The 26,472-nt window shown below is 39.4% G+C and overlaps 1 protein-coding gene across 11 annotated transcripts in view; it reads right to left on the minus strand.

Annotated features, from left to right (window-relative positions):
* LRRC3B (leucine rich repeat containing 3B) overlaps positions 1 to 26,472 on the minus strand; it is an 89,783-nt gene that overhangs the window by 20,820 nt on the left and 42,491 nt on the right. For 2 of the 11 annotated variants that reach the window (XM_005545616.4, XM_065539828.1), the window contains one exon: positions 14,168 to 14,261. The exons of the other annotated variants lie outside the window; for them this stretch is intronic. The gene's annotated coding sequence lies outside the window, so the exon portion shown is untranslated. The remainder of the gene's footprint in view (positions 1 to 14,167; positions 14,262 to 26,472) is intronic. 11 annotated transcript variants of the gene reach the window in all.

The raw sequence follows: 26,472 nt of genomic DNA on the forward strand, positions 1-26,472 counted from the left end.
AATGCAGATTTGGCCACCTCTTTATGGAAGTCCATATGGAAATGGAGAAAGAGCAGGAGAGAGAGTGAGACACTAATTACCAGCTCCTCCTTGCAAAATCAGATTCAAAACAAAAGGAGAGAGCCTCTCACTTTGGAGAAATGGAAACAACAGTATCTAATTCATGAAACCTAAAAACTGGAAAGATCAAGAAGATGATACCTCTACTCTCCCAGAAAGCCACCCAGGGATGGCCACTGTCAGAGGGAGGTCAGATTCCATGAGAAGGTCAGCATTGTTTAACATGTCAGGACTGGTCTTGGCATCCCAGATGCACTGTTATTGAGCCTGTGATGCTAGCCTGGTCTACAAGTTTGAGAAACATCTAGTCAAAACATGAAGGTAAAATATTTACAAGGAGTGAGAGTCAGGGAGAGACTGAATCTGTACTAAGTAAATATTTCACTTTAAATGTACCAGTATTTCTCTCTTTTCCCCTACTTTGTCTCCAACTTAGAAGGAAAGACATCATTATCAACCCTTAGGGAGGTGGAGCATCTGAGAGTCTATAAGGGCTCCTCATGCTCAGCTGCTGGAACTCCCTGGAGTCTAGGAAACATCACAGGTCTGCAGACACTGAGGTCTCTCCACCTGTGGAAGGTGGCACTCATCCCATTATGGGATAACTGAGGCCTTGATGACGTTAAAAGTTGATTCTTCTACTTTGCAGGTAGTAGATTCTTATCTGTTTGGGGATCTAGGCACATCTGTTTACAACTGACCAACAATTATTCGTGGAAATGCTGTTCTTGTCATTCTATAGCCACAAACGAAAGTGGTGAAAAATTGTACTCTAGGCAGTGATTATGGGGGTGAGATGGTGATATGGTTTGGATCTGTGTCCCCACTTAAATCTCATTTTCAACTGTAATCCTCAGTGTTGGAGGTGGGGCCTGGTGGGAGGTGATTGGAACACAGGGGAGGATCTTTCATGAATGGTTTAGCACCATCCTCTTGGTGCTGCTCTCATGATGGGTTCTCACGATATCTGGTTGTTTAAAAGTGTGTGGCATCTCCCTCTCTTTCTTCCTGCTCTGGCCATGTAAGATGTGCCTGATTCCCCTTTGCTTTGTGCCATGATTGAAAGCTTCCCAAGGCCTCCCCAGAAGCTGAGCAGATGCCAGCATCATGCTTCCTGTATAGCCTGAAGAACCATGAACAAATTAAACTTCTTTTCATTATAAATTACCCAGTCTCAGGTATTTTTTATAGCAATCCTGGAATAGGCTAATGCAGATGGAAACAGTCATTATTTTTTATTGGTGCTGGCAAATATTCCCTGACCAAGTCAAGCTTTTACCCTTGGCACAAAGCAGCAGCAAATATTATTTTTTCTGTGGTTCTCTATTTAAAATGTGTGCCTGCCCTTCTGTGTAAGGGAGCATTCTTTTCTGCTGACCAGAAAAGTAAAGATGCCCAGATGTCTAGAAAGAGCTGTGGATGTATTTTAATTATTTTTTACTCAACATAATTTATGGGTCCACATCTGGATATATCTTTGTAGGTTCATCCCTTTTCTATTAATCTGTTATCATAAAACTTCCATGTTATGTCCTCCTGTGTGCACGAGGATACCTGAGCCTTCTTCTGATGTAACCAAGATGGAAGCTTCAATGAGGTGTCTTTATATCACCAAAGCAAGGAGGAATCTGACAAATGTCTTCCCAGAGGCTACTTGTGAAGCATGTCCTTGTTTGGTGGTTCCATCCAGTGGCTGCTGTGGAATGAGATAAAGCTGCAGGAAGCAGAGGAGCCAAGGCTAATTCTTCCTTATTCAAACTATGGATTATCTCAACCCTTGATACTCTTCCCATTCCATCTATCTCCTGAGTCCTGGGTCATTTTCATTGCTCATTATCACCAGCACCAGAGGGAAGACAGAGGAAATGAAGGAAGTTGAAATTCAAATGAATAGATTCTACCACTTGTTAGCAGCTCAGCTCACAAGTACACCAAGGGAGGAGGCTGCAGCTCTTCTGTGGGTTTCAATTCTCCTTGCTATTCTTGTACCCCATGCTGCCAGGCAATATCGAGTGGGCTGTATGGAAACGATCTCTGGGATGAAAAAAGAAGTGGGGGTAGCTCCCTCTAACAGTAGCTTCTTCAAAGAAAAGAAAAAGCAATTATATGCTCAGCGGCAGCATGCCACACAGAGAAGCCCAAATTTTATTAAACAAACTCATATTTGGAAGCATACTATACCCTCAGAACTAGAGAGAAAGGAATGCTGAGAACATATTTAGAGCAATTATAATGCAGAGGATACACTGATTGTCATAGCAGCAAACATTTTAAATAAAGAGGACATTTCCTTAAAAGATTATGCTAAGGACAGCAAAAGCAGAAGCAAGCAAAGGCTGTATTAAAATCCAGAAGAAAAACGCATTAAGACCTTTAAAACCACTGTTACCAACACAGGTAGAATGGCAGGGAGAGAATAGAACCCTGGAGCAAATGGAATCGTCTTTTTCTCCCTGCACTTAAAAGATAAGAAAGGGTTGGACTACAGTCCCCAGTGCCCTGTCCTGCTCTCAATGGTGGACATTGTGAGGTACCACCTAGATGACCCTGCAACAAAGGGCTTGCCCCAGCTTCTGGGAGTGTAGGTTGCAGAGAGTTTTCAATTAGTGACCGCTTCAGGGATTGTCTCTGTGGCAGAGAGACACTTTGCCTTCCAGAAACAGCCCACATCCGATGACTGACCAGTGGGGGAGGATGAAGGTCTGGCTCCCTCAGCCTAATATGGGACAGCCCTGAAGGACCATTCTAGAGCCAGAGCTGGCTGTGAGGTTGGCTGAGGCTGTCGTTGGTTCTGCATCACAGCTCATCTTCTCCTTCTTGCCATTCCTTCCCACCCCATTCACAAATGTTGATCGCAAGGGTACTCCTTAATAAACCTCTTGCATGCCAAATCCTATCTCAGTCTTCTTCCCTAGGATCTTAACAGGCAACAGTTAATAGTCACTAATCTTTGCCCACTCTGGCTTTTTTCTTTTCTTAACACTTTTTTTCTGAGCTGAATATGTACTTTTGTGAATGAGGTTGGTATATATCCCAAGAAGTTAAGTTATGTAACACATCAAAGAAGAAATGCAGGTAGGCTGGTGGGGGATGCCAAAGAGAAAAAGGCTATGAATGATCCAAATGGAAACTGAATAAAAAGATTGGGCTTCAAATTAAATATTTAAAGAAGCAGGGTTGAAGTTACCATAAGGAGCATGGAAAATTAAGAAATAACCATTTACTGGCCGGGCATGGTGGCTCATGCCTGTAATCCCAGCACTTTGGGAGGTCAAAGCGGGCAGATCACGAGGTCAGGAGATGGAGATCATCCTGGCTAACATGATGAAACCCCATCTCTACTAAAAAATACAAAAAATTAGCTGGGCGAGGTGGCGGGCACCTGTAGTCCCATCTACTCGGGAGGCTGAGGCAAGAGAATGGCGTGAACCTGGGAGGCGGAGCTTGCAGTGAGCTGAGATCTGGCCACTGCACTCCAGTCTAGGTGACACAGCGAGACTCCGTCTCAAAGGGGGGGGGGGGAGAAAAAGGAAAATAAATAAATAACCATTTACCTAGGCAAAGCAAGGGGCATAGTCTGTGTGAACCCTATACCACAGCTAAGTCTATTAATAAACAAGTAGCTTTTTTAACTAAGCCTAAGAACTTAGTATTTTCTATCTGAGGGAGCTATTTCCAATAGAATCTTAGAGAATGTTTGCCACCAGAAAAAGATATCATAACTGAGAGACTGGACTAAGTTATCAGTGGAGCATATCTGGGCATGTCCCCCCACTGAACCACTAAATGGGACACAGTATTTAAACCCCAAGTCGAGAGGAGGAAAGCAGGCAACTTGCTCAGTTAATGGAGATTCATGAAACTAAGATCCTTCTGAATTATTGTATATGAAATTTCCATCAATTGCACTGCCTAAGTAAATTAAGGTATAGTCATAAAATAGTAATAGTAAATAGTTTTTTTAAAAAATGAGGTATATAGATATATATACACATATATATATGAGTGAAGCTTGTATAGAATTGAAGTATATATGTGAATATATATATATAGAGAGAGAGAGGGGGAGTCTACTATGTCTTAATATTAAAAGAAAAAAAATGCCAGTTGCAAAACTGTGTTGTGGCATAATTCCATTTTAATTAGCAAATATATATATGTATGGCATTATGTACTACTCTGATATCTTCACAATAACTAACTTATTTAATACTCATAACCATTTTTTGAGTTATTTACAATCATTATCCCCATTTTCCAGATGAAAAAAAAAGAAGTACTGAGGCACACTGAAATTAGTTCCTCCAAGGTCACAGAGCTGGTAGGTGACTAAGCCAGAATTTGAACCCATGTAGAATCCATGCTAACCACTACATCGGACTTTCTCTCACTATTATCATGGCTGTGCAAACAAAAAGCATATCAAGTCAATTGAAGTTCTCTCTCTTGCCCTCTCTCTCACCACACTGAAGCTGGCTCTTGCAAAGAGGAAGTATCCTGATATCACCTTACATCTGAATGGTGTCTTAGGGTTTATAATGTACCTTTACAGAAGCGGAGTCATCATTACTATGCTTTGCAAAATTTTCAGTCCTTCTTCCTTGGGAAGTGGTAGGATTGCCCCCTCCACTCTCTCTATTTATTTATTAATTAGAGATTGGGTCTCACTGTGTCACCCAGGCTGGAGTGCAGTGGTGTGATCACAGTGTACTACAGCCCAAAACTCCTGGGCTCAAGGGATTCCCCTGACTCAGTCTCCCATGAGTAGTGGGGACTGCAGGCCTGTGCCACCATGCCCAGCTTCCAATCTCTTTGAAGTTAAGTGTGGCCATGTAATCACTTTGGCTGATGAGTCTGAGCAGAACTTGTGTGAGTTTTAGGCCTTCCCCAAGCCCCCCACCCCCAACCCCAGTATTCCTTGGTCCATGAGTAAATAGGAAGACCATATTCCTCACTGATCCATATTGGACACACAACATGAATGAGAAAATAAACTTTTGTCCTTTTAAGCTTCTGAGATTTGAGGTTCATTTTTTACCACAGAATTATTGAGCCTAAGTTCACTGTTACAGTTGGGTATCCTCCTTACACAAACTAAGATTCAGAGAAATATAATGACTGGTCCTTGGTCACATACTAGTAAGACAGGTAGCATTTTGACAAGCAGAGACTAAAGGGAGGTGATCATTTTAGAAAACAAGAAAGTCAAGTAAAATCAAGAAGGCAAAAAGAAATGAACAAACATGAAACCCCCCAAAAAACAACAACAACAACCCCTGTGTGGGCCAGGTGCAGTGACTCGTGCCTGCAATCCCAGCACTTTGGGAGGCCAACATGGGTGGATCACCTGAGGTCAGGAGTTACAGACCAGCCTGACCAACATGGTGAAACCCCATCTCTAATAAAAATACAAAATTAGCTGGCTGTGGTGGCGCACGCCTGTAATCCAAGCTACTCGGGAGGCTGAGGCAGGAGAATCACTTGAAGCCAGGAAGTGGAGGTTGCAGAAGCTGAGATTGCACCACTGCACTCCAGCCTGGGCAACAAGTGCAAAACTCCATCAAAAAAAAAAAAAAAAAAAAAGAAAAGCAAAAGAAAAAAAGAAGAAAAACCCCTGTGTTTGAGTGACTGCAAGCACTCCATTGTATGTGAGAATGGAGTAACAAAGATCTGCTACTGGTGAACTCAGGGATCTCAATGAATAATGAGTTCCACTCTGAACATATTACATATGTTTATAGAAAGTCAGTGCTATGGTCTGAATGTTTGTCCCTTCCAAAACACGTGTTGAAATTTAAGTGCTATCCATAGTATTAAGAGGTGATACCTTTGAGAGTTGATTAAACTATGAGGGCTTTCCCTCCTAGGTGGATTAATGCCATTAAAAAAGGACAAGTTTGGCCCCCTTTTTGTCTCTTTGCCCTTCCGCCTTCTGCCATGTGGTGGTGCAGCAAGAGGGCCCTTGCCAGATGCCAGCACCTAGATCTTGGACTTCTCAGTATCTAGAACTGTGAGAAAATGAGCTTCTGTTCATTATAAGTTACCCAGTCTCAGTGTTCTGTCATAGTGCACAAAATGGACTAAGGCAGTCAGAAAGAGAGCTGAAGTAAAGAACCAGAAATTGTCAGAAAGGAGATAGAAAAGAGTAAGCACAGATGCAGCACATATCATGGTCAAGGCAAGGATAGTATCATAATTTTCCAGCCAACCTGCCCATTTCTGAATACCACACAGTCCTTTAAATGCCATATAGATTGAGACTGACTTAATTTCAGTGGGAACCAGTGGGATTGACAGTTACATATAATCTACTTTCACCCTTGGTTCCTCGGATACTATGGATACTATCAGAGAGCACAAAGCTTTGTGAAAGCATAGAGAGGGCTGGAACTTTCCCAACTTTGTTTTCAAAAAACGTGGAGAATAAAGATTCCAAGGAATTGTTCATCCAACCGTGATCCTGACTGAATAACTTGAGCAAATCATCTAAATTGGCTGATTCACCAGGAGAAATGGGACAAGTCCACAGCAGACAACTCAGCCAGAAGGATCCTGAGAAAATATTGAGAGAAACAAGCCCTGTGGACAAAGGATCAGCTTTTGTCAGACATCAGTATGACTTATGCTCAAAAAGGAACCCAAAGAGCTGGTGCCAAGATTTGTCTGACAAAGTGCTCTAAAGTAAGAACAGAGACTTATTCCTGAGAAATTGTGCTGCAGATATCTTAGGAAAAGTGTGCATCCTACCTCTACACAAATAAATGAGGTTGGGGGGGGGCAGACAGAAAATGAAAAGCTGGCAAGGCTGCTGTCTTAGGCCAGAAGAATTGATAACTAATGGGCTGATCAGAGTGGTGGACTGGTTCTGCTTTGAGAAGATAGTATTTCTAGTTTCACTGTTTCAACAGGGTGCAACCTTATGCATGTATGGTTCCACCCAGCCACAGCCTTCCTAACCTCATGGACAAGGACTTTGAATATGGCTGTGCTTTCATTCCTCATTGGAGTTCAACATTCGCTGGTGAGGACCTACCATAAACCTCTGCCTCCTGGGGATCCAACTCATAGCATATCTTTTCCAACCCCCTTCTTTATTTCTCCAGACCTTGCTGGAGCTTCTGTTTGGCCTAAACTGATGGGCCCCAAAGAACTATGATGCTACAACTACTCAAATCTGGCTTTGCCAATATTTGGATATTTCAACTGCTGCTGCCACAATTTACCCAAAAGATCAGATGGTTGTGGTATTGAAATGCCATCGTGCAGTAAGCTGGTCCTATAATGTAGTTTAAACTGCTGTCTCCTTCCTTGATGGGACAAAGGATGCCCCTAGACTGTAGTGTGATTTTAAACTGCTGCCCTCTTCCTTGATGGGACAAGGGATGCACCATAGCCTCTTAGTTTCTCTTTCCTTGGTCTTGACCTTTCCTAACCTCCTCCCATTCCCAAATGGTGCCCTAGAAGTCCCAGAACAGCTTGTAACCAAGTAAGCATGACTGGAATAAACAAGATATCAGAACTGAGCTTCTGGGGTTTAAAAACTGGCATAAAAACTATAGATAGGATTGTTTTTGTGTATCATTCTTACAGGCTGCAGAATGCCTGTGAGAGAAACACAGGGTATAAATTAGAAATTCTCAGATTTTACATTGTTTGGGGTAAACAAAATGGAAAAGTGAAACAGGAAATACAGAGCTAATTGATGTAGAAGAGGAAACACAGCAATTTTTTGACACTTTTAATGTGCAGCAGCTGAATGCCACATGCAATATGCAATAGGGAGGGGAAAGCTATCCACTGAGGCAATGCCACTTTGTGAGAACCCTGAGAGGGGAGCTGTGCAGAGGCCCAGTGGTACATAAAAGTGAATGACAGCCCCACCAAAAGGAGCATTTAGTTTTTCTCCAGGCTGAGGACTGTCTTTCTGGTGGCACTTGGCCAGGAAACATACTTTTGCATCTCAATGACAGGACTTCCTGGGGGAAAATAAATAGGTCTTCCCACCAGGAACAAAGGCAAAAGGAAATGTAGTAATGAATAACTACAGTTATTCAGTAAATAAGTTGACTGGAGAAAGCAACCAAAGCAGTTCTTTTCTGCAAGTGACAATGTATATACACATGAAAGTTTGAGGTTGGAGAGGTGGCAGGAGAAGCAAAGGAGAGGCAGTGAACTTGAGAGTTTGCCAGGAAAAGGGCGGCAGTAATGAGAGGCAGGCTATGTGTATAGGGGTTCTCAAGCCTAGGTAACATGTAAGAAAAACAAAAGGAGCATGAAAAACAGTTGGACAAGAGGAAAGGGCAGCTACAAAGCTATTGGCAAGTCTTGTGTGAGAAGGGATTGGGAGTTAACCACAGTACCTTCTTATTCACGGTTTTGCTTTCCATGGTTTCAGTTACCCCTGGTCAACCATAGTCCCCAAATAGGTGAATACAGTACCATAAGTTATTCCGAGAGAGAGAGGGAGAGACCACATTCACATAAATTTTATTAAGAATATTTTTATAATCATTATATTTTATTATTTATTGTTAATATCTTATTGTGTCTAATTTATAAATTAAACTTTATCATAGGATATAATATGACAAGAAATATATACACAAAAACTTGTATGTATAGGAAAAAACATAGTATATGTAGGGTTTAGTAATATTCATGGCTTCAGGCATCTGCTGGGGGTTTTGGAATGTATTCCCTGAGGATAAGTGAGGATTACTATATTCAATTCAAAGGGCTTTGGCTTATTTTAGAAATACTTTTGTTTTTACCAGATCTATCAACCATCTGGTTGCTACTCTAGTGCCTGACAGTGATTGACATTAATGATAATATACTGATAAGAATAATTACTATAATTGTAGGGGCTGACATTTATTTGGCCCTTATTTGGGACTATAGGCTTTATACACTTCATGTTATCCTATTTCACCTCCAGAGCTACCCTGAAAGATATGAATCACTATGATCCCCTTTTACAGATAAGAAAAATCAAGTCTCAGAGAAGCTTGCTTGAATTATTAATAATTGCAAAGCCTGATTTCAATCCAAATCTGCCAATTCTGGAACCTGAGCTCATAAACATTATGGAATATTGTCTCTTGCTCAGCAGACACAATGAGGTTTATGCCTGTTCTTCCCTAGTAGACTGTGAGGAAGAGAGGTTACATGTGCTACTATATGTTCTCATAAGTATATTTAATTTAGCCTTAGTTTTCAAGTCAATTTCCCTGTTAAAACTACATATTAAATAGGACACATTTTTCTCCCCACAAAATCTACACCTATAATTATGTTCGTTAATACAATTCAGTGTGATCCCAAAGGATTCACATTATGTTAATTATGTCTAAAAGCACTTCCATAAACATCAAAAGAACAATAAAAAAGTAAAAGCAATGTCAATAAGAACAGAAACTAGATATTATCTTCCAAACTATCCTTCCTTTCTTCTTCCTCCCTCAAAAGCTATTTTTTTAAGAAGCCTACTCCAGACCACAATAATTCAGTTGTCTTTTGTAGTATATAAGTGATAAAAATAAATATTCGAGAGAACAAAATAACAGATTTTCTCTTCTCTGTCCAATGCTAACTTTGGTCTTTGGCTTCCAAAACTAAATTCTATGATTAATAATGAAATAGGAAAGATAACGCTTTCTTTCTAGATTAGGATGCTTTTCTGAAATATTTGGAACTCTGTATTTTAGGATGCGCCAAAATAAGTCCCCTGTCTGGGCTAGACTATACTTTGTATCTTCTGGTCACAATGAAACAAAGCTGTTGGAGACAAGGAGGGAAAAATCAGCTGTAGAGTTTCCTTTACCAAATGCAATGCTGAATAATCTTGGCATATTTTTATGCACAGGCTTACGACATTCTGTGTGAAGATATGGGAGGTCAATTATTTGGACAATACTGGGATGTAGAGTAGGAATTGCACACTGTGACATGGAATGATGGAGAGGCTTTGGGGAACTACTGAGGTGTGATATGTGTGACATTTCTGGGCTACCCTACCCACAAATGGATGCAATATAAACTTCTATTTCTCAGACCCCTTGGGGAAATTTACAATCTTTGCTCGTGGCATTAGACCTCAAATAGGAGAAATCCTCTAAGAGCGTTCTTTTACTTTATTTCTAAAACAGAGATGCAAACCATTTCCTAAATAGATTAATGAGACAAATATTCCAAAAGCACAACTTAACAGTATTCCTAAACACAGAAACTTCAAGAAGAGAATTTGTACATTTAATTTTTCCCGCCTCAATGGGTGTTTTTACTGGGAAGTGGGGGCAGAGAGGTGCTATTGGAAAGGCTGGGAAGCACCTGTGCCTGTAGGGCTGGCTTTGTAATACTTGCCCTTTCCTGGATTGTGAACCAGCAGCATCTGCGTCACCTGGGAGAGTTCTAGAAGTACTGAATTTCAAGCCCTGCCTCAGACTTACTGTGTCAGATTCTGCATTTTCACAAGATCTGGGAAATTTGTTGCACATGAAAGTTGAATCGCTCTGCTTAGGCCTCCTCTGCAGGCTGAAGAAGAAAAGCAAGTGAGCTCTGTAGAGGATGGGAGAGTGGCCAGCGGAGAAAATGAAGCTCAGGGATTCTGTGTTCTCTGTTATGTGACACACTTTTGTTCTCCTAACCCAAATCCTTTAATCACTCCCTCTCATTCATTTATTTGCTCATTTAACAGATATTTTCTTATGAGCCTCCTACATGCCAGGGACTGTTCTTGATGTTGAGCCTATAGCAGAGAACACCACAGACAAGGTTTCTGCACTCATAAAGCTCTGCATTCTGGTGGAGGAGGGCAGGGAGGACAGGTGACACACAAATACATGATGTAATGTCAGGAGAAATAATAACTACCAAGCAGAAAAACAATAAAGCAGAATAAAAGCACGGAACATGTTGCAGTGGATGGTGCTATTTTAAATAGGAAGGTTAGTAGAAGCCTCCCCAGGGAGGTAACACTTGAACAGAGAACTGACTGAAGTGAGGAAACAATCTGTGAAGACAGTGAAAGGTACAGAGCTCCAGGAGAAGGAACACCATGTGCCAAGACCCTGAGCCACCCTCAGCTTCTTTGAGGAAAAGTGAAAAGTTGAGTGTGACTGCAGCTAAGCAGGCAGAGGCACAGTGGTGGAGACAGGCTTGGCGAGGCCAGCAGGGAGACCACGGAGATCTCAAATACTGTGCCAGAAGGTTTGGATTTTATTCTAAGCATGATGAGAAGCCACTGGGATTTGATCACATAAGTGAGATGAACTGATTTACATATTGAAAAGATCGCTCTGGCTGTTGTGGTCACACCAAGACTACCTGCTATCATCTTTCTTGCAGAAGGACCCGGATGAGAGACTGTGCAACCTAGAGGATTTTGTCCAACTCTGTTTAAATATTTGAATAAATGAATGAATAACTGATGAATGGATGAATGAATGGTTCTAGCTGTCCAGGTTATGGTTATGCCTAACAATCCTATGCTGTCTTATTCGTGAGCATAGGATTTGATAAGATCTTTTCTCATCAAATCCATTTGTATTTGTTGTATGATAGCAGACCTGTTGTCAACAGAGCCCACCCAAATATTCCTGGAAGATCTGATGTTAGAGGAATTTCAGTTTTCACTTTTTGTTTTTAATGAGAAAGAGAAAAGGTACACGTCTTTCTCATTGAAAGAACTTATGAAACAACTCATAATTCTCTTCCCAGAAAGTCTTTATTCTCTCTTTATTCTTAAAGGCTTTTGTGCTAACTGTCAACAGAATATGAATTGGGTATTGGATAACCCCCAAAGTCATTTTTATATCTGGTTCTATGAATCTATGATTTAATATCCTCCTGTTGTGGTGCTTTTCCAATCCTTCTTTCAGAGTAAACTTTAAGAACCAGCATCATGCTTCTCATGTGGTTTTGAGGGTCCCCTGGCTCTTAGGTACAAACCTTGGGTATAGATGCTACTCAGGATTCAGAATCTGATTCTTCAGGCATCAGCACTGACCAGGAATCCCACTACTTTTTTTTTTTTTTTTTTCCATTTTTTGAGACAGGGTCTCACTCTGTTACCCAGGCTGAAATGCAGGAGCGTGATCTTGGATCACCGTAACCTTCGCCTCCCAGGCTCAAGCTATTCCCCTACCTCAGCCTTCCGAGTAACTGGGATTACAGGCGTGCGCCACCACACCCAGCTAATTTTTGTATGTTTAGTAGAGACTGGGTTTCATCATGTTGACCAGGCTAGTCTCAAACTCCTGGCCTCAAGTGATCCATCCACTTCAGCTTCCCAAAGTGCTGGGATTATACGCGTGATCCACCTCACCCAGTGAATTCCACTACTTTTCCCATATGTTGATAAATTTCACAGGAATGCTTCTTGGACTTTCAAATGTACCTAAAACTACAGTTAAAAATACCAATCTTGGCTGGGCATGGTGGCTCATACGTATAAACCGAGCGCTTTGGGAGGCCAAGGCAGGTTGGTCACTTGAGCCCAGGAGTTTGAGACCAGCCTGGACAACATGGCGAGATCCTGCCTCTACAAAAAAAACAAAAAAGAAGAAAAATATAAAAATTAGCCAAGCATGGTGGCACATGCCTGTAGTCCCAGCTACTCGGGAACTGAGGTGGGAGGATCACTTGAGCCCAGGAGGTCAAGGCTGCAGTGAGCCATGATCACACCACAGCACTCCAGCCTGGATGACAGAGTGAGACCCTGTCTCACAAAAAAACTAACAAAAAAAGGCAAAACAACAAAAAAAGGCTATTTATCATATTTGTATTCAATTTTGGCTGACAATAAGAATGTGTCATATGTATACATTGGTTTCTCTTGTGGCATTATTGTCCTTACATGCTCTAAATATTCTTCAAAGGTCTATGCCATTGGCACAGGGATGCTCCCAGTGTCCCCCAACAAGCTGGCCCACCGTCCAATCTGCTTTGACTCACACAGGCCATCCCTTCCTCACATACAAACCTGTCAGCCTTTCTAATGCAGGTAGGATGCTGGTGAGCAGCCTGCTCCCTGGCAGTAGTGCAAGTCGATCACAGGCAAATGAACACCTCACACAGTGCCTCCTGCCCAGGGTTGTGACCACTACCAGTCACTAGCTGAACCTCCCTTAGATTCACCCTGGTATGAAAGATTATGGGAAGTACAGCTTATGGGAAGTACACCAGAATACTGGTGTTTATTTTCAGTATCAACCCTCCCCTCACATTCCCACTCTCCAGAAAACAAAACAAAACAAAACAAAAAAAAACAGGGCTTCCTTGTATGATGAGTGCCTTATTTTTGCATAGCCCTGTACAGTTATCAAGGTACTTCATGCACACAATTTTCTTTGATTATTCAATGTCCCTGCGAAGAAGGAAGGTATGGTTTTTGTCTCCATTTTGCAAATGAGATTGATGACTCACCTTCTTGACTCATCAGTGATGGGGCTAGAATAAGAATGTGTGCTCTTGACCCCTAGACTAGTGTCATTTCTATTCCAGCATGACACCTTGCCCAACCCCGCTTTATATTGTGGTTTGGAAGCACTAACACCTCCATTCTACACTTCTACCCAGAGCATGTCAACAGTGAAGCCTGGACCTCCTCCTTATAAATCACTCTGCCAGATCAGTGTTCATGGATGTGCAAATATAAAAATGAAATGAACAAAGGATGATGTCAGATTGCCACATTTTATTTTACCAACTACCACCATTATTTAATAAAAGAAATGATATGTTTCATCATAAAGAAGATAAACATTCTAGAATGTTTATCTAGAATAAGAAGATTCTTATTCTTCTTATTAGATAAGAATTCTCATTCTAGATAAGAATTCTCATTCTAGAATAAGAAGATAAACATTCTAGAATAAGGGCTAGTTTTTCCCAAGAAACCACAATTAAGGTGTTTCATATCAACCTATTTTTAAAAACACTGTATATTTTCAAATTTAAAATTAGAACAATTTTCCTTTAACTATGCTGTAATTATTTAACTGACACATGTTTGCCAACCTGAGTATATATTCAAATATATGCATATATATTCAACAATGCCAGAAAAAAAAACAGTTATTCCAATTAACTTATTTTTTATCAATACCTTTGTCAAACTTCCAGTTTCACGTGCTGTTTGGCAAAAATGGAAAAAACAGTCACTGGGGCTTCTTCACACAGCTTGGAATATTCTGGGCAAACTGAAAGAAGTTGAGAATTAATTGTTTCCATGCCACCAACCGCTTTTCCTACATTCTCACTCTTTGGAGTGCCAGGAAGACAGTGGGTAGTTGGCACAGTGTGTGTCTGGCTGAAGGTAGCAAGTACTCCAGGAAGGGGCATGTGACACCTAGAGTTCATAGCATAGGCCTGACTCACAACCTCAACCTTGTCAGTGGTGAATTCATCTGATTGGGGTATCACAGACACATGCAGACTTGATTTTAAGAATCACTGGCTTTGTTTATATGCTATACCTGAATGTATCCATTTTATTTTAAGAAAATGACAAAAGCTCCTACCTGTATCTACCTGCTTAAATAGGTATCTGCTTATATGCAATAGAATCAGGCAGGCAGAACCACACCAGGAAGACATACTACTAGAGTACACAGAAAACAAAGATCAAAGACTAGAACATGTTGAGAGGAGGATTTCTTGTTCTTTCTGCCTGTGATACCCCAGGGTGTTTCCAATTATTTCAAGTCATGTCATGGAATATCAATAAAATAGCCCAACGTAAAACTACTTGGAATCATTTTTAAATTATATTTAAGCCCATGCCATTTGGGAAATCTTCAGGAAAACAATAGACAGGCGTTGGTCTACACTGATACTCAGGTATTAGGCCAGGTGACTTCACTGAGAAGGAAAACGTGGGAGAAGAAGTAGGGAGAAGGATGTAGGTTGGAGCAAATAAGGAGGGAGCAAGGATGAGTTCATTTTTAGAAATGCCCAATCTGAGTTGTTTGTGGGGCTTCCTGGTTGTGATATCTAGTGGGTACTTACAAGTTCATTTAGTCATCTAAAATATTTATTTTATGTATGTATTTACTATCAAATCCTGTATGTGGTGCTAGGCACAAGGGAGAATATAGGCCCTGCTTCCATGAATAACCTAGATTTTAACATCAGGAATAGAATAGATAGAATGTTTTTATTCTTTGAGAAAACTTGTTTTGAAATATATAATTCATTTAGAAATTTTAAAAAGCAACCTTCATTCCTTTTTATAAGAAAACAAGAATAGAAGCCAAGTACTAAGTCATTTGCATAATATCAATATTTTACTTTATTTTGATCTGGCTAAATTAGTCAAAAGCTTAAATTTTATTTTAGTCCACTTAGTTTCATGTTAATGTTTTTACATTCATAAGTAAATGTTTTGCTTCTGTCCTATGACAGCATGACAAAAAATATTTACCAAATATTCATAATTAACCTGTTGAATTGAAGATAGTGCAACCTCCCACAGACTTCAGAGGGACCTTCTCCATTAATTAACTTTTGGAAGTGATGAAACTCATCATATTTCTGATAGTACAGCATCAGTAATCCAAAAACTAACTCAACATAAACCTCTCCTCGTCTATAAAATGTAGAGTATGCTTGTTCCAAAAATTCAAGTGATTTAAATGATTTCTATTAAATCACAAAGTTGACTTAGTTCAAAAGCTCATCGTCGACAAGCCTATGTGTTTCTTTGTTATGTATTTATTATTTGTTATTTACAATCTACACTAGGTTAGGAGATGAAATTGGGTCTCCTACAGTCTGGCTGGCTTTCCAATGTGGTTCACAAACCAGGGACCAATTTCAGGAACAAGAACCTCAAAAAGTGGACAGGGTGAGTGTTACTCACCAATTAATGCACTACATTAAGAAAACTCTCCTAGAGCTGACTGATTTTGTGTAGACTTCCTGTTTGAGTGGAGGAGGCTGTTCTTCAGTGGGCGGAGGTAAAGATGGGGATAATATGAGGGGGATCTCACAGGGCATACAACACAGTAAGAAGGCAGAGCAGCTTAGAGACCCGAGCCAGGAAGCAAGATGGAGGGTACTGCTTCCACTCCATGCTATGTCAGGCTACTGAAACCACTGGAATATTCTCATCTCTTTTATAGGCAAAGAAGACATATAAAACAGGCAAGCACCAGAAAGTATTTGTGTCCACCATACCTTATTGCACTGCCTAATTTTCTAAGACTGCTTCTCAGAACCTCTCCAAGCAGTTGAACAAAACTTAACATGAAATGAAGTACATTTTCTTTGTTCTGTAGCTCAACCTTGGTACTATTTTTTTCTCCCCATCTACCTATCTCCCAATACCCTCTTCAGCATTGTTGGATTTTCATCTCACACAAAGTGTATCTAAAGGCATAGCATTATAATCAGTATGGTTTGACGTGAAAACCTTAAAATAAGAGAAATAAAAGACTATGAACTCAGTTTTCAATACTGCATGTTCTGATTTTTTTTTAAAGGATGACTTCTAGAAAAAAATAAAAGCAACCTCTGACCACTTTGATTTTTCTTGGTTTTATATTTATGCAGAAAACGATTGCTTGCCACTGCAGCAGATCTTTGTTTTATTTAAGAGTAATTTCTAAGATTCATTTCACATGGCAACACTGACATGTGCCGAGGCTAGAAATTTGATTCTCAGGTGCTATGAGACTGGACTAGGGAGTAAAATTTTTGGACAATAAATCGCCAACCAGAACCCTCATTTCACATTTTGAAGGAGAAATGCTGTTCCCTCAAAGTCATTCTGTACAGTTGATCTGGTGGAGTATTAACAATATTCTTGCTCCAAAAAGTGGCCCTTAAACAAAGCGTACTATGGAGTCATTTCTGAATTAAGATGTTCCATAAAGACTTAGATATACTCTATTAGAAATGTATTTCAAAGACATGAAAAGGGGGGAAAAAAGGAAAAGATAAAATATACTGAATCCAAAAATCTGAAGCAGCTACATAACATAGCCACTGTAATTGGAGCAATAGATTTGGGGCTGAGATTACATTTGCTAACAGAAACTGGATAATAAATTTAAGACTTTACATTTAACAATAAAAATGGTTATTACCATTAGGCTGACTAGGTTGGAGGCTGGGAGCAGAAACTGAGTATAAACTGCCAGTTCAGAAACAGGATGATAGAACTAATCCTCCATTTCAAAAGAAAAGTGATCTTCCCCGTGTCTTCTCAGGCCCTCATGTGAAGGGCCACTTGTTTTGGTTTATTTACAATTAACATGCAATTATGAGGAGATATTTTCATATCTCCACATCATAACCAAGTCTTACTAAACTATTAAGAACTGAGCTACCAAATGAAGGATAAATATAAGAAATCAGACTGGCAAAAGTGCATGGCCTATTGCAACCTATTAATCACTACCCTTCTCCTGTAAAAAAAAAAAAGTACGGCCAGGTGCGGTGGCTCACGCCTGTAATCCCAGCACTTTGGGAAGCCGAGGTGGGCGGATCATGACGTCAGGAGATCAAGACCATCCTGGCTAACACAGTGAAACCCTGTCTCTACTAAAAATACAAAAAAATTAGCCAGACGTGATGGCACACATCTGTAGTCCCAGCTATTCGGGAGGCTGAGGCAGGAGAACGTCGTGAACCTGGGTGGTGAAGCTTGCAGTGAGCTGAGATCACACCACTGTACTCCAGTCTGGGCGACAGAACGAGACACTGTCTCAAACAAACAAAACAAAACAAAAACAAAGTACTGACTGTGATTTCTAGGATATTAAACTAAAGGCTGTGACACTTTTCTTTTTCTTAGTATCTTCTGCTTTGCCTTTTGAAAAAATCAAAACTATTTTCTTCAAAATTCACTGTGTTAATTAAAACATAAAACAAAATGATAAACGAACACCTCAGTTACTGAGCAACAACTTCTTTAACTGTCTAAAGCCTGGAGCTGGGGGTGTTGAGGTGCAGAGAACATGTTATTGTAAGGTCTTTAAAATGTGTTTAAAATGCGTTTAACAATGAGTCATTGTTAGTTTACTAGAGTTTCCATTTTCAACTGCCTAAATAGATCTTGTGTTCAAAAGCAACAACATTTAAATTCTTGGCCTTTCTGGGAGTTTTCTGTCAAGGAAGGATGGCAACCCCAAGTTTGCAAATATAAGAGAAAGAATTCTAGGGCAGGTATCTAAAGGCCCAAAGTGTGGTTCTGGTTAAATTAATTTGCTTCAAATCCTGAGTAGCTTCACATACTAAGACTTATTTTCTTCATTTGCAGAAAAGAGCTAGTGTTGATCACTCCAAGTATACAAGTTATTTTTATGGCCGGGCACGGTGGATCGCGCCTATAATCCCAGCACTTTGGGAGGCCGAGGCAGGCAAATCATGAGGTCAAGAGATTGAGACCATCCTGGCCGACATGATGAAACCCCGTCTCTACTAAAAATACAAAAAATTAGCTGGGTGTGGTGGCACGAACCTGTAGTCCTAGCTACTTGGGAGGCTGAGGCAGGAGAATCTCTTGAACCTGAGAGGGAGAGGTTGCAGTGAGCTGAGATCATGCCACTGCACTCCAGCCTGGTGACAGAGTAAGACTTCGTCTCTCTCTCTCTCTCTCTCTCTATATATATATATATGTGTGTACGTGTGTATATATATATATACACACACACACACATACACACACACACATATACACACACACACACACACATTTATAAGATACATGAGAAGGTAGACTGTGCCCACCTCTCTCAATACTGAGTATAGTATTAGGCAAATGCCATAGCATGCTATGAATACACATTAAATAAAAGAACTAAGGCACCAGAATTCTCCTTGATAGTTCTTTGCATGTGATAATAAAACCATTAATGGTTATTGAGCTTTTACTATGTCCTCAATACCAGATTGAATTTTTCATGTAGATTATTGCTTTCCATTTTCTTAACCTATTAAAGTAGTAGCTATGGTTATCTCTATATTATACTTGGGGAAATTGAGACACACAGAGGTTAAGGAACTTACTCAAGGTCACACAGTTAACTAGTAAAATGAGATTCATATGTGGACTCACTACTTCTCGCCACAATAATGAAACAAACGTTTTTTGCCTCCAGCTTAATAAAATCTTTGATATAGTAATAATTACTGATATTTTTATAGAGCATGTGGTATTTCATGGGATTCCCAAACAACCTAGTAATATCCTTAGCTCCATTTTATAGATTAAAAAACCCAGTGCTCAGAAAGAAATAATTGGCTGAAAGATAGGTGGTAGAATGAACAAGAAATCAAGCCTTCAGAATCATAACACAATGAACATTACACTGTATAATCTATTATGATCTTCTAGCGTGCAATGGGTAAGAAGAAGGGGTCAGGACACAAAACCAAATCCCTTCAGTTATTTTTGGAAACATACTACTAATGTGTCTGTCTGTATTCTAGGAGACTGCTTTATCTCTCTCTCATTTCTGCAAGGCAAAGTGAGGAAATGACTTCTCTTTGAAACTGAGCATCTACCAGGAAATGCACATCCTTTCCTAAACCACCCTCATTTCTTCTCCTGTGATGAAAGAACTGGATTAACAGCACACACAAGACAAAAATGAGTGAGACAAAAGAAAAAAAGTGATTAGCATGAAGCTCTAAACTGATAGTAGACCCAGTCAGGTCCAGAAAACATCAGGAATATTAATTCCAATAACTTGAAAAAGCAGAGCAGGGTGGAGGGAGGGGAAGGAGCATTGTATTAAGCTCAAGAAAATGTGATGAACATTGGAATGTAATGGTGTGGATAAGGAGGACTCTCACCTAGGAACCAGTCCCCATCCTCAAGGAAGCAAACTGAATCTAATTGAACTGAACAAAACCAAACCAACATAAACTAAAATAAAATAATCAGCCTGTGAGGGATATCTGTTAGCACATGCCACTTATGGAAATCCAAAAAAATCATCTTTCACCAGCAACCATATGACATTAAATAAGATTCAACTTTGGGGAAAGAAAATAAATGAAGTATAAAATAGCTTTTTCTTTAAATGGCAAATAGGAAACTTCTTTTATTTTCCAAGTTATTGGTTTGCTGTCTTCAAATAAGACAGATTTTACTAACAGAGTAAATCTCAGAAAATAAAAATAAACCAGTTAGTGAAAATTGGAGTTCAGCTACATGATTCTTGGGGTTATCATGGGATTAAAAAGATAATATTCACCATCTCCTTATTTCACAAATACTTGTAAATTTAGACAATATTTTTGCTTGAAGAATTAAATCTTTCATTTACTAGATCTAGTAAAGCTAGTTGAGTTTTGTAGTCCAATTATGGAAGAAGGCCCAGCCAACAATGCAATCAGTTCACTCCATCTTAATGAAAGTAATGAAAAGAGAAAACTGAAGAAGGAATTGTTCTAGAAGCACACAACTGGCATGAGCTCAGAAATGGCATAGTGGAAAAAGCAATAGCTCTGCATGACACTCGTCTTCCCATCAAATTTTTGCTTTCAGCTTCACAAACACAAGAATACATTGGAACATCCATAAAATAGTTGAGCTCCTTAATGTTCACTGACTAAAATAAATAACTAAGGACAGCAAGCTATTCTAAATTCAGTAGGACTTTTGGGTGAACTTGCATTTATTAATCTTAATGAGTAGCATCTTTGCATGTTTACCTAGTGGTTGAACAAGTGTATATGACATATTAATTTGTTCAGTCTATAGACAATGCTTGATAAGTATGTGGATTTGAGGACCCTTGTAAGCAATCCATAGCTCCCCAGAGTTCTTCAGCTGCCAAATAGGAACTACTGAACCCCTTCTCTTCTATTAAATACTCATAATATAAAAATAGACTTATAGAAGGCATTCCAGCATGATATTCAGCAAAATTTGCAGTCTACATGCATTGAAAAAGAGCCAGAGGATCATATACTGAAATGGTAACTGTTCATTGCTGGCTAAAATGGTTTAGGGAATTTTATTTGCTTTTCTGTATTTTCCAAAAATTTAACAATAATTATTTATCCTTTTGCAGTAAAAGTAAGCAACAAAAAAGCAAAGCAAACAAGTTAACAAAAGCTCTCAATGCTGCCACATTAAAAAGGCCTTAGCAGTCCTCTATAAACTTAAAAACCCAGATTCTTGGAAAACACCCCTAATAGTTGATTCTCCTTGTTCCTAGGGGACCTATTTCTTTACAGTGATGTAGAAAACTATGGAAACCTAAATGTGCATTCTAAAACTAAATGTACATTCCACAAAAACTGAGTTTCTGGCCAGAACAATTATATTTCCATTGCAAAATTTATCCTATCACACTCCTTGAAGTCCTTCAATGGATCCCCCATTGTCCTATTGGGCAATTTCATGGCCCCCAAATCTTTCTAATCCTGCACCACTAAGCTCTCTAATGTCATGCCCAATCACTCCCTTAAGTCACCAGCTCTGGCTCTGTTATGGCCCCTCATAGCTTTCTTGCTTGCTACTCTTTGGAAAAGTCTAGTCATTTCTCAGAGCACATCCTATGAAAAAAACGCTCTCAGATTCTTTCAACAGGGCTCGTTAATGCAGGGAAAAAAGAAAACTAACTTACTCTATGTATTCCCCATGAAGATTACAAAGAGAGCAGACTCATTTTTTTTTTTAATAATAGTATCTAACTGCAACCCAGAAATGCCCCATCATGTACTCTGAAAATTATATGTCCGAACACTACTTATGCAAAATTTAATGGCAGGTTCAAAACACTGTTGAGTCAAAAATTCAATATTGACGGTGCATTAACAATTGCTGGTAATCCAATGATCTGTGTTTATATGTTCGGGGTTGGACAACATTGCCAAATGTGGTAGTGACCACTGTTTGTCTCCCAACGCCCAGGCTCATCCTCTTCTTTGACAAGAGACACCCTGTTTTTGCCAGGCACAGCACTGCTTACAATGAAGATTATATTTCTCAGTCTGTTCGTTTAGTAAGTTCCCATGTGACCATGTTTTGGTCAATGAGATATAAAGAGAAAATATTATATGATATTTCCAGAAAATCTTTTTTAAAGAGACAAGGCACACCCTTCTTTTGCTCTATCCAATTCCATGGAATGTGGATGTGATGACAGGAGCTTCACCAGCCCTTCTAGATCAGAAGACTGGTTGGGAGCCATACTTTAGGGATGGTAGAACAGTGAGCTGGAAGGAGCCTATGTCCCTGAATAGTTTCAGGAGCTCCCTTTCTAGCTCTGGACTGCCTACTCTAAATTGTTGCTAGGTGAGAAAAGAATAAACTGTTACTTTCTTTAAGTCTCTGTAAATGCAGGCCAATTTTTTTTTCAGGTCTCTGTATTTGCAGCCAAAGCTAGTCTTAAAGGAGGTATGGAACTTTGCATGACAACCCAGGCATATTAACAGAATATAGAATGAGAACCCTTAACAAACTTAGCAATGCACTAAGTCTAGTTAGTGGATATCAAGTATTAGTGATTCTCAAAATTCACTTAGAAGGCTAGCATCCTCATCAAATCTCCCAGGGGCTGAAAGGTCATGGGATTGGGTATACCAGTCTCAACTGGGGCTTTTTTTTTTTTTTTTTTGAAAGTGAGACTTTATTAACAATGGTTTAAAAAAAAAAAACAAACCACAGAAGGACATTTTAGTAGAATTCAAGGACCCCAGGCATCACTAAAAAATAGTTAATTTTTAGTTATAATTGTTGTTGCTGGCAAAAGTTGTTAGTAATACCTCTCTTTTTAGTTAAAATCCCTATATTTGATGAAAGTGTTGTAGTTGACACATTTCTATTAAAAACAACAATTTCTATTCTACATAATACCTGACTCTTCACAACTGTCAAGGTCATGAAAAAACAAGGAAATATTGAGACACTGTCACAGACCAGAGGAGAAAAGAGTGGTATGATGACTAAATGTAATATGGATCCTGGAAAAGAAAAGCACATTAGTGGGAAAACTGGCAACCTCCAAATATTGTTTGGAGTTTGATTGATAGTGATGTAACCCAGTTTGGAGTCTTAATTGTGGCAAATGTACCAGAATAATATAAGATGTGAACAACGGGGAAACTTGGTGGGGGTATACAGGAACTCCCTGTTCTATATTTACCACTTTTCTGTACAACTAAACCATTGTAAATTTCTAATTTCATTTAAAAATAGCACTATCTATTGCCAAGTAGTTGGCAGGATTGGTTGTGATGATAGGTACAAAGCCCTGAGCTTGTAGTAGAGATCTAATAAATATTATTACCCTCCCTTCTACGAACACCCTTAAAATCCCCCCAATCTTTAACATTTTCTATTATCAGATAAATTCTTTGACATGTACTTCTTCTGTCTTGGTATGACTGAAAAATAATTGTCTTATAATAGACTTTTATAAATTTGAAGGCAGCCATATATTTTCCTTTCCTTTTCTTCTCCACTATTAATAATCTGTCTTCACCTTTTCCTTGTGGTTACTCTGCTTTCTTCTTTGACGTCTTTTTTCTCTGTAGTCTTTCTAAATTTATTTGACTAATTTTAGGATCCAGATCATACTCAGTACTCTTGCAAAGGCATCCCACGATAAACTTATGGATATAAATCCTCTTTTCTCCATGGTTCTCTCTCCTTCACTCTTTCCCCTGGTTTTACACAGAATACGTTCTCAGTATGTTTCTGTTAAATTGATTTGAATTAATGAAGATGGTGTATAGCCAAAGGACTATTTCATAATCCTTGAATGATTTATTATCTTTGCAAACATTTGAGCATGATGTCAGATATAATTATAACATTAAACTTTTAGCTCTCTCATATTTATTTCAAAGCACCTAGTTAGACAGATTTTCCAGGACATGAGCTACTCTGGTGAACATCACATGCCTTTGGGAGTTCCATGAACTCTTACAAAGAACCAAGATCAATACAGTGAAGAAAACTTTCTTTTAGCTTAAAAAGCATACCTAAGGTTTGACTGGAATTTCAACAATTACCAAAAGGTTTCTCACTGGCTTTCAAATAATGCCTGGCAAATCAAGAAAATAATTTACTTTTCCATGTTTTTTCTTGGTCATTTAGCCAAACTTAGTGTCTGTTTATTTATTTTTCACACTATATTTTTATAGCTTGTTGCCTCAACTCTCTTTTCTATACTTGTCAATACCGAACTCTATGCCTTTCTGATTAGATGGCAATGTTTTGAAGTTGTTTTGGTGATTACAATAAAAGAGAACACAAAAGGAAGTAAGCTGGAAAGAAAAACACATCAACAAGACAAAGCGATGGTGCCTCCAGAAAGTATTTTTAGCAGAACACAATAAGAAGGACAAGAAGAAAACAAAAACGATAGGAAGAAATAGTGATTTTTCAATCAAGCAAAGTGAAGTTTGATTTAGAAGTTAAATCCTGAGATAAACCAGTCCTTCAAACTGGGATCCGGCCTTGGATTAGAAATGAGGCCACAGAACTCTGCTCTGGGTAGTTCAGAGCCTCCCGGGCATTAGTCATGGCCCAGTCTTCAGAAGGAGATGCTGTGGATGCTCTGCCCACATTCCCTTAGATTTCTTAATGATCTCCAAATACAGCAGATTCTATAGTGCTGCTTTCACTCCCAAAAGCCTGACTGTACCTTTATGGTAGGATGGCCCTTAGGCTGCTGCAGCCCATTTTGCTTAAACTAGTACTTCTCAAAGTATAATCTACAGACCAGCAGTATCCATATCACCTAGGAATGTGCTGAAAATGTAAATTCTCGTACCCTGTCCCAGACCCAGTAGATCAGAAACTGTAGAAGAGGGGCCCATCAGTCTGCATTTTATTAAGCCCTCTAGTAATTCTGATACATGCTCAATTTTCAGACCCACTGACACATGGAGAGTCAAGTGGCTTGGAGTTTACATTTTGAGGGAAGCATCTCTTAACCAATGCTGATAGACGTGAGAGCTGCCTCACTCCTTGTGGGAACAAATCAGGGGTGAAATCTAAACTATCTCCTAGAACTCCATGACAGAACTGACCCAAAATTAATCTCTGTGGGTCTCTCTTCATAGCATAGCCTTTCTTGGCCTTCTCTTCACTTCCCCACCACCCAACTAGTGTTTCACAGGACCACTTCCTACTAATTCAATTTCATATGAATCTTCAGCATAGGATCTGCTTCTAGGGAACTAAACCAAAAATACCTTCTTTCATGAAAACCTCAACTTTATTGTTTACAGTCTGGTGATCTGGCATCACATTAGCAATAATCGTAGACTCCACACATGGCACTAGAGGCTGGGGATAACCAGATCAATAGGACTTTCTCTGCCCCTAGAAAGCTAGGGGTAGTAGCAGTAGTGGTGGGGCTGGGGGGACAGACACTTTAAAGGATATTGTATATATAACAACACTGAAATTCTCAACAGTGGTAGGAAAAAAATTTTACCCAAAACTCCTAGAAGAAGCAATGGGCCAAGCTCACTCCTAAATGTGGATGAAGACTTTTCAGGGTATGAAAAGTGAATGAAGTATTCCAGCAAAACTCATGGACCAAAACATGGGAGTAAGAGACAGAGAAGAACCATGCATAATTTGGTGTTCATGTGGTGTCTAGTTCAAATTAGAGAGGGGCAGATGATAAAGTGAAAAAATTGAGAAGTTCTGTAGCATAGGAAGACTTCTGTGTCCTTCTAAGTAGTGTGGCCTTTATTTGGTGGGTGATGGGTATGTGTTGGTAGGTTTTAAGCATGAAAATACATGTTCAAATGTGTTCACAGAAAAATCCTCTGGTTGAATTAAAAAGGGGCAATTTTATCAGCAGGAAGACCAATCAAAGGCTACAGTGAAAATCCAATTTTATCAGCAGGGAGACCAATCAAAAGCTATAGTGAAAATGCAAGATATGGCAAGGTTCTGAACTGGAGGAGAATATGGAACCCAGGAAATATGTAGGAGCCCAAACTGGCATGATGGTAACTGAATACATGTAGTACTGATTGACAGGGAGGAATAAGGCAAGGACAAATCCAGGTTTCTGGCTTGAGTGATGCAATTAACTTGGTCATAACCATTTTCATCTTGCCAGTTCAGAGTGAGGACTAAAACGGCCACACTGAGAATCGCCCCTTACCTTGGGAAAGCTAGATACAATTAATATTCAAAATCAACACAGTCAATGGAAAGTTTCATCAGTGCTGAAAAATGCAAGGCACCTCTGATTAGTACTGATATAGAATTGCCTAATCAACAAAAACACCAGGTACAATTAATAAACATGCCCTTTCAGTTAAATACAATTTAGGCATGATTACATTCAATGGAGAGTTTATACAATTTTTCAGTGTTTCTTTAGTAATTAACAAAATTCTAACTCTTAAGAGAATTAGACATAGAGATATGCAAAAGTTTACTAGAAGAGCAGATAGTAAAATGAAGATGCATGTGTG

This window comes from Macaca fascicularis, chromosome 2 (genome assembly GCF_037993035.2).
Source record: "Macaca fascicularis isolate 582-1 chromosome 2, T2T-MFA8v1.1".
In the NCBI taxonomy this organism is placed as follows: domain Eukaryota; kingdom Metazoa; phylum Chordata; class Mammalia; order Primates; family Cercopithecidae; genus Macaca; species Macaca fascicularis.